This window comes from Triturus cristatus, chromosome 7 (genome assembly GCF_964204655.1).
Source record: "Triturus cristatus chromosome 7, aTriCri1.1, whole genome shotgun sequence".
Taxonomy (NCBI): Eukaryota; Metazoa; Chordata; class Amphibia; order Caudata; family Salamandridae; genus Triturus; species Triturus cristatus.
Window position 1 is genome coordinate 505,774,255 of NC_140590.1, and position 12,988 is coordinate 505,787,242.

A 12,988-nucleotide genomic window follows, 5' to 3' on the forward strand; every position below is an offset into this window, starting at 1 on the left:
GATTCCTCGAGATTTAACCGGTTTCCAAAGCAGCAGCACCACTTACGGAGTGCGCTAAAAGCAGGCATGCTCAAAAATAATGCAAAATATGCAGTATTATCAAAAAAATGGCACTTAAACTTTGCGCCGTTCAGATTTAAACAACTCCGGAGAAATCTCTCCACATTACCTGCCTATATATGTTGCAACGCATATATTCTCACAGTAATCAATACAAAATATGACCGGTCATCACAAATCAAACTCAAATAGCCAACCCAGGCTTCAAAACTCGGAGCAAGTACCGTACAACGGTTCTTACCAATCAAGAGTGTCCAGATTCCAACTGCCAAGTTCCAAAATTCGCCCAAACGGCTGTCACGGCAGACCGACAGAAGAGGTCTCAGTCGAGGACCGGCGCCACCCAGATGGTCAGTTCGGAAGGGAAGGAAGAAACCTCGGGATGCCAGGACTAAAAACGCCGCTGGCAGTGATCACATCCCCGGCCAAATTCCTCACCTTCGTCACGACCAGTCCTTCGAGCATCCGAGTCGCCGATGAGCCCCACGTGACGGGCGCCAATTGATGAGTACAGGCCCCAGCTAGGCCTGCAGAATACAAGGGTTCGCTCTCCTGTAACAAAAGCTAGAAGGAAGTTGGCACGGAAACTGCAAATACAAAGACAGAGTTTATTAACCCTTAAGGGTGGTCCTACAACCTACACAACACTCTTCAGTATTGCGTAGAGTAGCACAAAGGACTTGCGTACACGGTCCCCTTTTATACACAACAGAGGGGCTCATAAGTGGGTGGATACAACATAGAGCAAAATTCATTACCAATTATGGACATTTTCGATACAGGATCAATATGTGGGCGGAGTTAACAATTTCCTGAGCCCGCGAAAACATGGTCAAACAAGGACTAACTGATAACAGATGTGGTCAAGTCTGGGCATGCGCCAGACGGACAAAGGAGCTATCTATAGACTGTTACTAGGCAGATTACAAGAGCAACTAGCAAAAAGATAGGACTCTTCTCGTGCAAAGCATGAGGAGACATGACAATACAAAATGGAGTCCAGACATTAGTCAACATAAGACAAGAAACATGTTTTAACGGAAAGAGAATGCATGTCTTTAGTGAATGCTTAATCATATCGCTGTTTTAGTTTTCAACAACGCCATCCGCAACCACCACCACCTCAGGACCGCCAAAAGGACCTCCTTCACAGACCGCCTTGACAACAACGCACACAACAGCAAGGAGCTCTTCACCATCGTGAAGGAACTCTCCAACCCCAGCTCCAGCGCCAACGACATCCCACCATCGCAAGCCCTGTGCGACTCCCTCGCCACCTTCTTTCACCGGAAAATCACCGACATCCATGACAGTTTCAAACCCCGGACAACCCCGGCAGACCTCGCCGCACCGGACCCACCGTACCCCACCGCCCACGACACCCTGACAACCTGGGCCAACGTGAGTATCGAGGACACAATCAAGACCATGGGCACAATCCACTCCGGATCCCCGTCAGACCCTCTCCCACACATCTTCAACAAAGCCAGCAATTCCATCGCACCCCACCTGTACAAAAGAGATCAACGCCCTACTGAAGAAACCCAAGGCGGATCCGAGTGACCTCAAGAACTTCCGACCCATCTCCCTGCTTCCATTCCCAGCAAAGGTCATCGAGAAGATAGTTAACACCCAGCTCACCCATCACCTCGAAGACAACAACATCCTGCACCCCTCCCAATCAGGATTCCGCTGCAACCACAGCACCGAGACTGCCCTCATCGCCGCCACAGATGACATCAGGATCCTTCTAGACAATGGCGAGGCGGCGGCCCTCATCCTCCTGGATCTCTCCGCCGCCTTCGACGCCGTATGCCACCGCATACTACGCACGCGACTCCAAGACGCAGGGATCCGGGAGAAGGCCTTGGACTGGACCACCTCCTGATGAATACAGGCCCCAGCTAGGCCCGCAGGACACAAGGGTTCGCTCTCCTGTAATGGAATCTATAAGGAAGTTGGCACGGAAACTGCAAAGTACAAAGACAGCATTTATTAACCCTCAAGGGTGGTCCTACAATCCACACAACACTCTTCAGTATTGCATAGAGTAGCACAAAGAACCTTCGTACATGGCCCCCTTTTATACACAGTAGAGGGGCTCATGAGTGGGTGGATACAACATGAAGACGAAGAACATTACCATTTATGGTCATTTTCGATACTGAATCAATATGTGGGCGGAGCTAACGCACTCCTTGAGCCCGCGAAAACATGGTCAAGCAAGGCTAACTGATAACAGATGTGGTCAAGTCTGGGCATGTGCCAGATAGACAAAGGAGCTATTTATAGACTGTTACTAGGCAGATTGCAAGAGCAACTAACACAGAGGTTGGACTCTTCTCGTGGGGAACACGTGGAGGCATGACAATACAAAATGGAGTCCAAGCTTCGGTCAACATAACAGAGAAAACACGATCTATAACAGAGGAATTAATGTCTTTGGTAAATGCTTAATCACATCGTTGTTTCAATTTACAACAGACGACCCTTTCAGCATTTACTGAAGACATCCGGTTTGTTAGGATAATCATCATATATATCAATTGTCATCATTTCTTCAACTTCTTTAGCTAAACGTTTTTGGTGGGCAACATCGGCAATAGCTTTCTTATCAGGGATACAGAATGATACACATAATGAGCAGAGCAAGGGACCACATTGGATACAAATACAGCATGAAAACAGAACCGCTACAATAATGCAGAGACCAGTTAGAACCTTCCATCCCCAGGCGGTAATTAGCGCCCAAAACCATCCAGAAAAAGACCAAGTGCCGTTTTCTGTATGGATCTCAGCTGCAATTTTATGCAGTTTATTGATGGCATTATAAACTGATGGCGTATGATCAGGAATAAACACACAACAGCTACTTCCAATAATTTTACATGCTCCTCCTCTGTCAGCTAGCATAACGTCTAGTACCATACGATTCTGCAATGCAACAATTCTAGTGATCTGTAATTCCTCCGTAAGATTCCCAAGAGCAGCTGCAGTCTGATTTGTCACAGCTTCTACCACTCTTGTTAATCTTCGGATCTTCCTACTGTTCAGGGCGGCTCCAACAAAGAAAAACAGTCCTAAGTTAAAATCAATATACTGTTGCAGACTGGTATCAGTCTGATCCACATCATCAATTGATAAAGTACGTTTATACCTATTTACAGTCACATTATTCAATAATTTCAGATCCTTATGATAAGATGCGGGTGCTAGGAATACAGGAGGTAATAGGAATGATACATAGCATACCCCAGACCACCCAGCCGGCAGACGGTAATAACCTTTATTTCCACACACAAAGTACGTATTATGGGAGGCTAAAAAGGTACTATTGTTCAACCCATCAATATTCAAAACAGTAATGCAATCACTAACACCAACAGGGATAAAACCCACACTCTGGACACACAGGTCCGCTTGAGCTTGTGCTACTTGAATCACAAATTTATCTCTTCCCACAGTGTCTCTTGTGTTCGTAAAGATGTAGGGAATGGATTCATTGTCTGGTCGGTACTCTTCCCACTCCCAAATTGTCCCATTCGCTTGTGGATACCCATTCTTGTCTTGATGGCATTCTTTATTAAGTCTAAAAAGCAATCGTCCCACTGTCGGTTTCCGAGTGGCAAAAAGCAAAGTATACCATGCTCTACAAGAGCCATTATGAGAGAAAGGAAGTGGTATAAATGGCGTTCCTCCTTTCTTCTGATGAGCTGGCATCATCCCACATATCCAACAGTTCGTAGCATTCGTAGCAACGTGGGTATGATGCAGCATCTGGATGAAAGTGTTATTCAGGTAAGATTGTCGATGCTTCAACTCTTGATACGGTAATGTATAAAAATAGTGCTCCTCAGGCACCGGAGTTGTCAACACAAGAATCTTCCGAGCGGGAGTTACATCCTCCACGAACCATGTGGTTATCCCAACAATGGCTACTGTCAACATGAACCCTATTGCACAAAGGATTTTCTTTTTCTCCATATCAAAACAAAAATAAAACCCAATATCTTCCTGAAACTAAAAGTCTGTCAGAACTCTTCCCCTTGGGCAGCGGTTGATTTCTTCACCAGCGGGCCAAGACGGGTGTCGCTACACTAATGCAGGGCTGATCCCCCCCCTTGCCTCATCGGCTCTCCGTTTCACTAACCCAAGGGCCGTTCTGACAGTATGTCCCGCTACTGGAAAACTCACTTCCTTGGTCGAAGATGATATCGCCTTCCTCCAGGAGTCGCGTGGTCCGGAAAGAGCTCCTCAGTGGCGTTTGGCTCCGCAGCACGGCCTGTCTCTGCAGCCAAAATGTCTCGTTGATCGGTCAGCACGGCGGGTTCCACCAATCCGGGCGGCACCCTCCTACAATGCAGGGAGTGGATCCAATTCTTTCTGTTGGAGACTCGCACAGCCGTCCTCGTTGCGAGGAGGACCTGCTCAGGGCCCACCCATCTCGGCTCCAAGCTGTTCGTTCTGTCGAAGACTTTCACCATGACATGGTCACCAGGCCGGAGACCATGTCCTTCGCCGGTAGACCGATCAGGGAGCGCCTCTCGGACCTGTTGATGGATAGAAACCAAGTTATCCGTTAACTGTGCCAAATAATCGCTCATCATTACACAAGGTACATCATACACAGCCTTAGGTCTTGGTGGACCCCAAATATTCATTGGGCGTCCAAAAACGATCTCGTATGGCGTAAGGCCAGTTCGAGAGTGCGGTACTGATCTAATTGACAATAACGCCAGTGGCAGAGCGTCTGGCCAAGTCAAAGACGTCGAAGCTTGAATTTTGGCGATCTTAAGCTTCAGTGTACCATTATACTTCTCAACTAGGCCTGCAGACTGAGGGTGAAACACGGCGTGGAACTTCTGACTGATGCCTAGACCCTTCAAGACATACTTTATAACATCCGCTACAAAGTGAGGGCCATTATCACTCCACAGAAGTCTACAAACGCCATATCGGGGGAAAAACTCCTTTAGCAGCAGCTTCGCAGTAGTCATTGCAGTATTGTCTTTCGTAGGGTACGCCTCAACCCATTTGCTGAAAGCGCAGACCACTACTAGAACATACTTCAAATTATTACAGCGCTCAAGCTGGATGTAATCCATCTGCAGAACCTCAAAGGGTGCAGTGGGTGTCACAAATCCTCCTGCTGGAGTTCGAGTACCTTTTCCTGGGTTATACCTCAGGCAGATCATACAGGTCTGCACCACCCTCTTTGCTGTGCTAGCAATCTCTGGATGCTCCCAGACTTGGGTAAGCAATTTCACAATTGCGGAAGCTCCAACATGTGCTAGCCCATGTGCCATCTGAACCATAGGTTGTACAAAGGCCGTGGGTAATTTCCATCTATCCATCTGCTTATTTCTCCAGCAACCCTCGTCATCCAGTTCTCCCTCGCTAGCCCATTGTTCCCGCTCTTTGTCAGAAGCGGTCCTTTGCATTTCTCGCACTTCCTCCTTCGCATCATGCCATCTCTCCACTTGTGACTTCACTACATACATGGCAGTAGTACCGGGCTGCATCGCAGTCTCCCGTGCTACTCGATCCGCTAACGCATTCCCTTCTCCAACTTTATCAACCACTTTCCTATGGGCGCTACACTTAACAATGGCAATTTTCTTTGGGTATGTCAATGCAGTTAAAAGATTATGAACTAACTCTCCATGCATTATCTGTACTCCATGTGACGTTAAAAACCCTCTCTCCTTCCAGAGTAGGCCGAAGTCATGCGCTACTCCGAAGGCATAGCGGCTATCTGTATAAACATTCACACATAATCCTGTACGGAGCTCACATGCTCGTGTTAATGCTATCAGTTCCGCTGCTTGAGCTGATTTCTGTGGTATGCGTGCTGTCTCCACTATCGTTTGTAATGTGGTAATTGCATATGCTGCTGAAGCCGTACCATCTGGTAGTTTCAGACAGGATCCATCCACCCACAGTTCTCCATCTACATCTGGAAAGGGCGTATCCTGGAGATCAATACGACCCTTTGTTTGTTCCTCAGTCACGAGAATACAATCATGCGCTTTCCGCGCCTCAGGCTGGGTTTCGGGGTATGGCAGCAATGTTGCCGGGTTTAGCGTTACGCACCTTTTCAACGTAATATGAGGAGCCAAAAGCGTCAACTCATATCCCGTTAAACGGGCACTGGTCAAATGCTGCGTCTTTGTTTGATTAAGCAGGGCATCGACAGCATGGGGGACTAATACCAACAGCTTATGAGATAACACAATTCCCTCGCTTTGGCGTATTGACACAGCTGTCGCCGCAACCGAGCGAAAACACCCTGGTAATGCTCGGGCAACAGGATCAAGTACAGCCGAAAAATATGCACATGGGCGCTGCTTATCACCGTGCATCTGCACTAGAACTGACAATGCACATCCATCTTTCTCATGCACATACAACGAAAAGGGTTTTGCATAATCAGGGGTCCCTAACACTGGTGCTGAACAAAGGGCCTGTCGTAGTTGCTGAAAAGCAGTATCACACTCATCTGACCAAGGGATTGGGATAGGCGTGTCCTTTGTCAAGAGGGCTAACAATGGCTTAGCTATGTGCGAGAACCCCAATATCCACTGTCTACAAAAAGAAACAAGGCCCAAAAATGCACGCACATCCTTCTGTGTGGATGGTCTCGGTGTATCCAAAATTACTTGGATACGATCCGGTGTGAGTGCACGTCCCTCCTTAGACAAAAGGTGACCCAGATAAGTCACCTTTGGTCTACAGAATTGCAATTTCTTCCTAGATACCTTATGATTGCGGGACGCTAGAAAGGAAAGTAAGGATAACGTACTTTTTTCACATAACTCCAGGGTGTCAGCCGCCAGTAAGATATCATCGACATATTGAATGAGGGCGACACCCTCGAGCAGGACAAAGGAATCCAATTGTCGTTTCAAAGCCTGACTGTAAATGCTAGGGCTTTCTGTATAGCCCTGGGGAATCCTACAGAAACGATAAGATCTATTATTCAGTGTAAACCCAAAAAGATATCGGCTATCAGGGTGAATGGGAATGGAAAAGAAGGCATTCTTCAAATCAATCACTGAGAACATGGTCGCCGTAGGCGGAACCAAGGTAAGCAACGTCGTGATATCGGAAACCACTGGGTATTGGGGTATCACGATCTTGTTCACTTCTCTCAAATCAATTATGAATCGATAAACTCTGGCATCCGTATCCTTTTTCAGTATGGGAAGAATCGGACTGTTACAAATGTTATAGGGGACTTCCTCGACTACCCCAACCGTTATCAAATCCTGCACTATCTGTATGAGAGCCTCCTCACCCTCCTGTGAAATACGGTACTGTGGGAGGCGTGGTAGCACCGCCCCCTCCTGGACGCTAATGTGGACCGGCGGAATCACCATTTGTCCCACATCAGTATCCGAAGTTGCCCACAAAGCATGAGGGAGGGTAGCTAACAGCGCATCCTCTGACACCGTACACATCCGTTCAGATCGGGGGTAATTATCATTCAATATAACCCGCACACCAGCAGGGGAGCAGCGGATAGTAGCCCTAAAGTGCTTTAACATATCAAGACCCATAATATTGTCCGGTGTGTACGGGGCAAGCAGAAACGGACAGGGTGCAGAAAAAGAATCAACCTTAAACATGAGGGGCTGTGAAAGAGGGCTTCGGGAGAGTGTACCATCAAACCCTACCGATGTGACCATTAAGCCGGATGGGGGAGCCCCCGGAACCAATTGCTTAGATAGCGCACTACGTGTCGCTCCAGTATCCACTAGGAACTGATCAGTAGAGCCCAGAACCTCAGCCGATACATAAGGGCCCTTCTGATCGACCGGCACCTCAACTGATTCTAACCCCCATCCAACGCAATCCTATGCATGCTGAGAGTCATGGTACCCCGACCGGTCAATTCCTGATGCTTGATACTGATGCTGGCGATCGAAAACATTTGATCTATCTCGGTGCTGCCCAGCAGACTCAAGACGAGCCTGTTCGTTAGAATTCCCTCGAAAGTTCGAGAAACCCCCTCTACCTCGCGGGCCACCGTGGGTGTGCCCCTGGCGCGATGCATGCAACACCGGGCAGTCCCTAGCCCAATGACCCGATTGCTTACAATACGCACATTGATTCCTATGTAAATCAGACCGGCCCGAGGGAGGACCATAAGATCCTCCCCTACCTCTATTACTACCCCGTCGAGGCGGGCCATAGACTTGTGCCAACATCACCTTTGTTTTCAAATCTTTCGATTTCTTTTCCTCCTGGCCCTTCGCTTCTTGCTCCTGACGCTCATAATACTGAGCGATAGTCAGGAGGGCCGTCGGCGTAGCGGAGGACCAAGAACTTTCACTCGCTTTCAGACGGGCCGCAACTGCCGGCAGCAGATTAGCCACATATTTATCCGCAAAAAGGTGGCGTCCCGTATCGTCAGTAAGCGACTGGCCACTAAAATCATGAAACGTCTCCTCAAAGCGCGTAAAGAAGTCCGCAACTGACTCATCAACTTTCTGTTTACATGCAGCTAACATATTCCAGTCAATTTTTTTAGGGGGGATAATTGTCTTCAACTTAGCCACAATAGCAGCAGGGAGATCTAAAATATTCTGGGGCGGTTTCTGCGCAGGCTTCCTCTCCCTATCCTCATCTTCCAATTCAGACCATCGAGCCTTAAAAGTGGCAACATCATCTACCTTTCGCACAGATCGCCACATATCTGGTGGTAGAATAAGCCCAAAGAACAAATCTATATCTGCTAAAGTCATAACGCAAAAATTCAAGGCCCCCTCAACTTCTTCATAGAAGGCCGCTGGATTCTTGCGGGGGTCGGGCAGCGCATTCTTCAATGCCATAACATCAGCTCTATGCCACGGAGCGTAAACCCAATTATACACAAAATATCCCTTAGCATCGGTGGAGGTAATGTCCGAGCTAGTCCCCGCTCCTTTAGGAGGAACATACAAAGGCGCCGCCTCTCGCATTGGTTTAACATGCACTATGTCATCCTTATCTGACGGGGAGGTGGATGAGTGGCCCTCTGATGTGCACGAATCCAACTGCTTCTCCTTCCCTGCTCGCTGGCGCGCTTTCTCTTTATAGACCAGCACCTCGTCCCGCAAGGCGAACAGCCGCCGAACCGTATCTGGAGCCTTAGAAAAAGAGAAAACACCATTACGCAATGCTTTAGCATCCGATGACACTTCGTCGGGCTCAAAAACACCAGAACGTTTCCGAAAAGCATCAATCACTTCATCCGCGAAATGACCCAGAAAATACACTTTATCTCTCTCCTGCCATGCCTCCCAAGTATGAAATAATTCCTCTATGGATATCTTGCCGTTAAGTGCACGGAAGGAAATTTGCCGAAGCTCAGCCATTTGGTCGGCTGATAACATAGACCGCGTATCTACCTTACCCGGACCCGGGACAGAATCTTGCGGCCTCGGAGCAGATGCGCCGACATAAGGGGGCGGAGAGCGATCTAGTAAATAAAAATCATCATCAAGATTATTAAGGACAGGATAAAGTGGCTGCCGAACAGCATATTGACCCGAAACTTGTAGCCTACGCTCCTTCTCTTGCCTGTCCGTCTGCTCTTTGTCCTCCCGACGCTTCGCTTCCTGTGCTCGCACATGATCATTCTTCCGTTGTTCTTTATCAAACAGCGCTTTCTCACGCTTCTCTCGCTCACGCACCTCCTTCACCCACAACCGCACACACTCAAACATATCCTGCCGAGCACGCCGCTTACACATACACTGTTCCACATACTCAATCTTACGTATATCAAACGATCCATACAAAGGCCATCGCAACTCAGGATCTTTTTTTGTATATTTCCTCCATACTGTGCTGTACATTATGGAAGAAAGACCATGCTTCACATACATATCCCTATTAGGAGTCCCCTCTGGGGGAGCTGGAGCAGATTCCTCGAGGTTCAACCGGTTCCCAAAACAGCCACACCACTTACGGAGTGCGCTGAAAGCAGGCATGCTCAGAAATAATGCAAAATATGCAATATTATAAAAAATGGCACTTAATCGTTGCGCCGTTCAAAGTTACACAGCTCTGGAGAAATCTCTCCACATTACCTGCCTATATGTGTTGCAACGCATATATATTCACAAAGACAAATCCAAAATATGACTAGTCATCACAAATCAAACTCAAATAGCCAGATCAGGCTTCAAAAACTCGGAGCAAGTACCGTACACCGGTTCTTACCAATCAAGAGTCCAGATTCCAACTGCCAAGCTCCACAATCGCCCAAACGGCTTTCACGGCAAGACCGACAGAAGAGGTCTCAGTCGAGGACCGGCGCCACCCAGACGGTCAGCTCGGAAGGGAAGGAAGAAAAACCTTGGGATGCCAGGGCTAAGACGCCGCTGGCAGTGATCACATCCCCGGCCCAATTCCTCACCTTCGTCACGACCAATCCTTCGAGCATCCGAGTCGCCGATGAGCCCCACGTGACGGGCACCAATTGATGAACACAGGCCCCAGCTAGGCCCGCAGGACACAAGGGTTCGCTCTCCTGTAATGGAATCTATAAGGAAGTTGGCACGGAAACTGCAAAGTACAAAGACAGCATTTATTAACCCTTAAGGGTGGTCCTACAATCCACACAACACTCTTCAGTATTGCATAGAGTAGCACAAAGAACCTTCGTACATGGCCCCCTTTTATACACAGTAGAGGGGCTCATGAGTGGGTGGATACAACATGAAGACGAAGAACATTACCATTTATGGTCATTTTCGATACTGAATCAATATGTGGGCGGAGCTAACGCACTCCTTGAGCCCGCGAAAACATGGTCAAGCAAGGCTAACTGATAACAGATGTGGTCAAGTCTGGGCATGTGCCAGATAGACAAAGGAGCTATTTATAGACTGTTACTAGGCAGATTGCAAGAGCAACTAACACAGAGGTTGGACTCTTCTCGTGGGGAACACGTGGAGGCATGACAATACAAAATGGAGTCCAAGCTTCGGTCAACATAACAGAGAAAACACGATCTATAACAGAGGAATTAATGTCTTTGGTAAATGCTTAATCACATCGTTGTTTCAATTTACAACACTCCTTCCTCTCCGGCAGAACTCAGAGAGTCCGCCTCCCTCCATTCTGGTCTGAGGCCTCCGAGATCATCTGCGGCGTCCCTCAAGGATCTTCCCTCAGCCCGATGCTGTTCAACGTCTACATGGCAACACTAGCACGCATCGCCCGACAGCACGACCTCAACATAAACTCCTACGCCGACGACATGCAGCTGATCCTCTCCCTCACCAACGACCCTCACACCTCCAAATCCAACCTCCACCAGGGAATGAAGGCAATCGCAGACTGGATGAAGGAAAGCCGACTTAAGCTGAACTCAGAAAAAATGGAGATCCTCATCCTCGGGTCCAACCCCTCAGCATGGGACAACTCATGGTGGCCCGCATCACTGGGGACCCCCCCGGCCCACACCGACCATGCACGCAACCTGGGAATCATCCTCGACTCAAAACTCACCATGACCAAACAAGTCAATGCAGTCACTGCTTCAACACCTTTCGCATGCTCCGCAAGATCTACCGATGGATCCCGACAAACACGAGGAAAACAGTCACCCAGGCCCTAGTCAGCAGCAGACTCGACTACGAAAACGCCCTCTACGCCGGAGCCTCGTCCAAGCTCATCAACAGACTGCAGAGAATCCAGAACACCTATGCACGCCTGATCCTCGACGTCCTGCGCTGCGACCACATCACCCCCCACCTAAGGAACCTGCACTGGCTCCCCGTCGACAGGAGAATCTCCTTCAAGCTCCTGATCCACGCACACAAGGCACTCCACAAGACTGGACCAGCCTATCTCAACAGTCGAATCTCCTTCTACGTACCCAACAGGAAACTCCGCTCTGCTGACCACGCCCTGGCCACGGTCCCGCGCATCCGTAGAAAAACTTCAGGAGGCAGGTCCTTCTCCCACCGCGCTGCCAGGACCTGGAACACCCTCCCCCTCTACCTATGACAAACCGAAGACCTGCTGACTTTCAGGAGACAACTCAAGACCTGGCTCTTCGACCAGTAGCAACAGCTCCCCCCCCCTCAGCACTTTGAAACCCTTTCGGGTATGTAGTGCGCTTTACAAAATACATGATTGATTGATTGATTGATTCTTTAGTGGGCAGGATGCCACCAAAGCGGGCACGGGAAGCCAAGGAGGCCCCTGCTACAATGGAGGAATTTCTACCGTTGTCGGCATTGTGGGAGGTCACAAAGAAAGGCGGCATCGATTGGATGCTGCAGACATTAACTCAAGGGGCCAGAGCGAGTCCACAGCAGGAGGTCCCGTTGTCCAAATGCACAAGGCGGATGCCTGAACGTTTCAAAGACGCGCAACAAGAAAAGGCCAAACGTGTCACGTAATCGCGGGCAAGCACCTCAGGTGAGGCTGTGGCAGCGGGCCAGTCCCTGTTGAACACAGACAATAATCAGGCTTCTGGCGCAGCTGCACAGAAGAGTCAGATTAATGTAGAGTCTCTCCCGGTGGGGGGACTTCAACAGAGCGCTGCTCCCCTCATAGTATCACACCCAATAACAGCAAGTACAGCTCACGCTGCTGCAACACAGGGGGGGGTGGCGATGGCAACACCACCTACCTTGCAGGCTACCACTCCAGTAGTAGCACATCAAGGCAGCGGGGTGGCACAAGTGTGGGTCCTGTCGGGCGGGGTAGCACAATCTCCTATGGTGATTGCTGTGACATCGCAGGGACCAACCAATAATACGGGATTACCAGGGTCAGGGTCAATCCCAATACCGCTGCCGGTACCCCTAGTGGTGGTGGTATCAGTGCAAACCCCTCTGACACAGAGCCCGGTGATGTATGGTTCCGCATCGCTCGCAGTAGCCCCATTGGCAGGTATTACATGTAACGTGCCGGCAGAAACCAG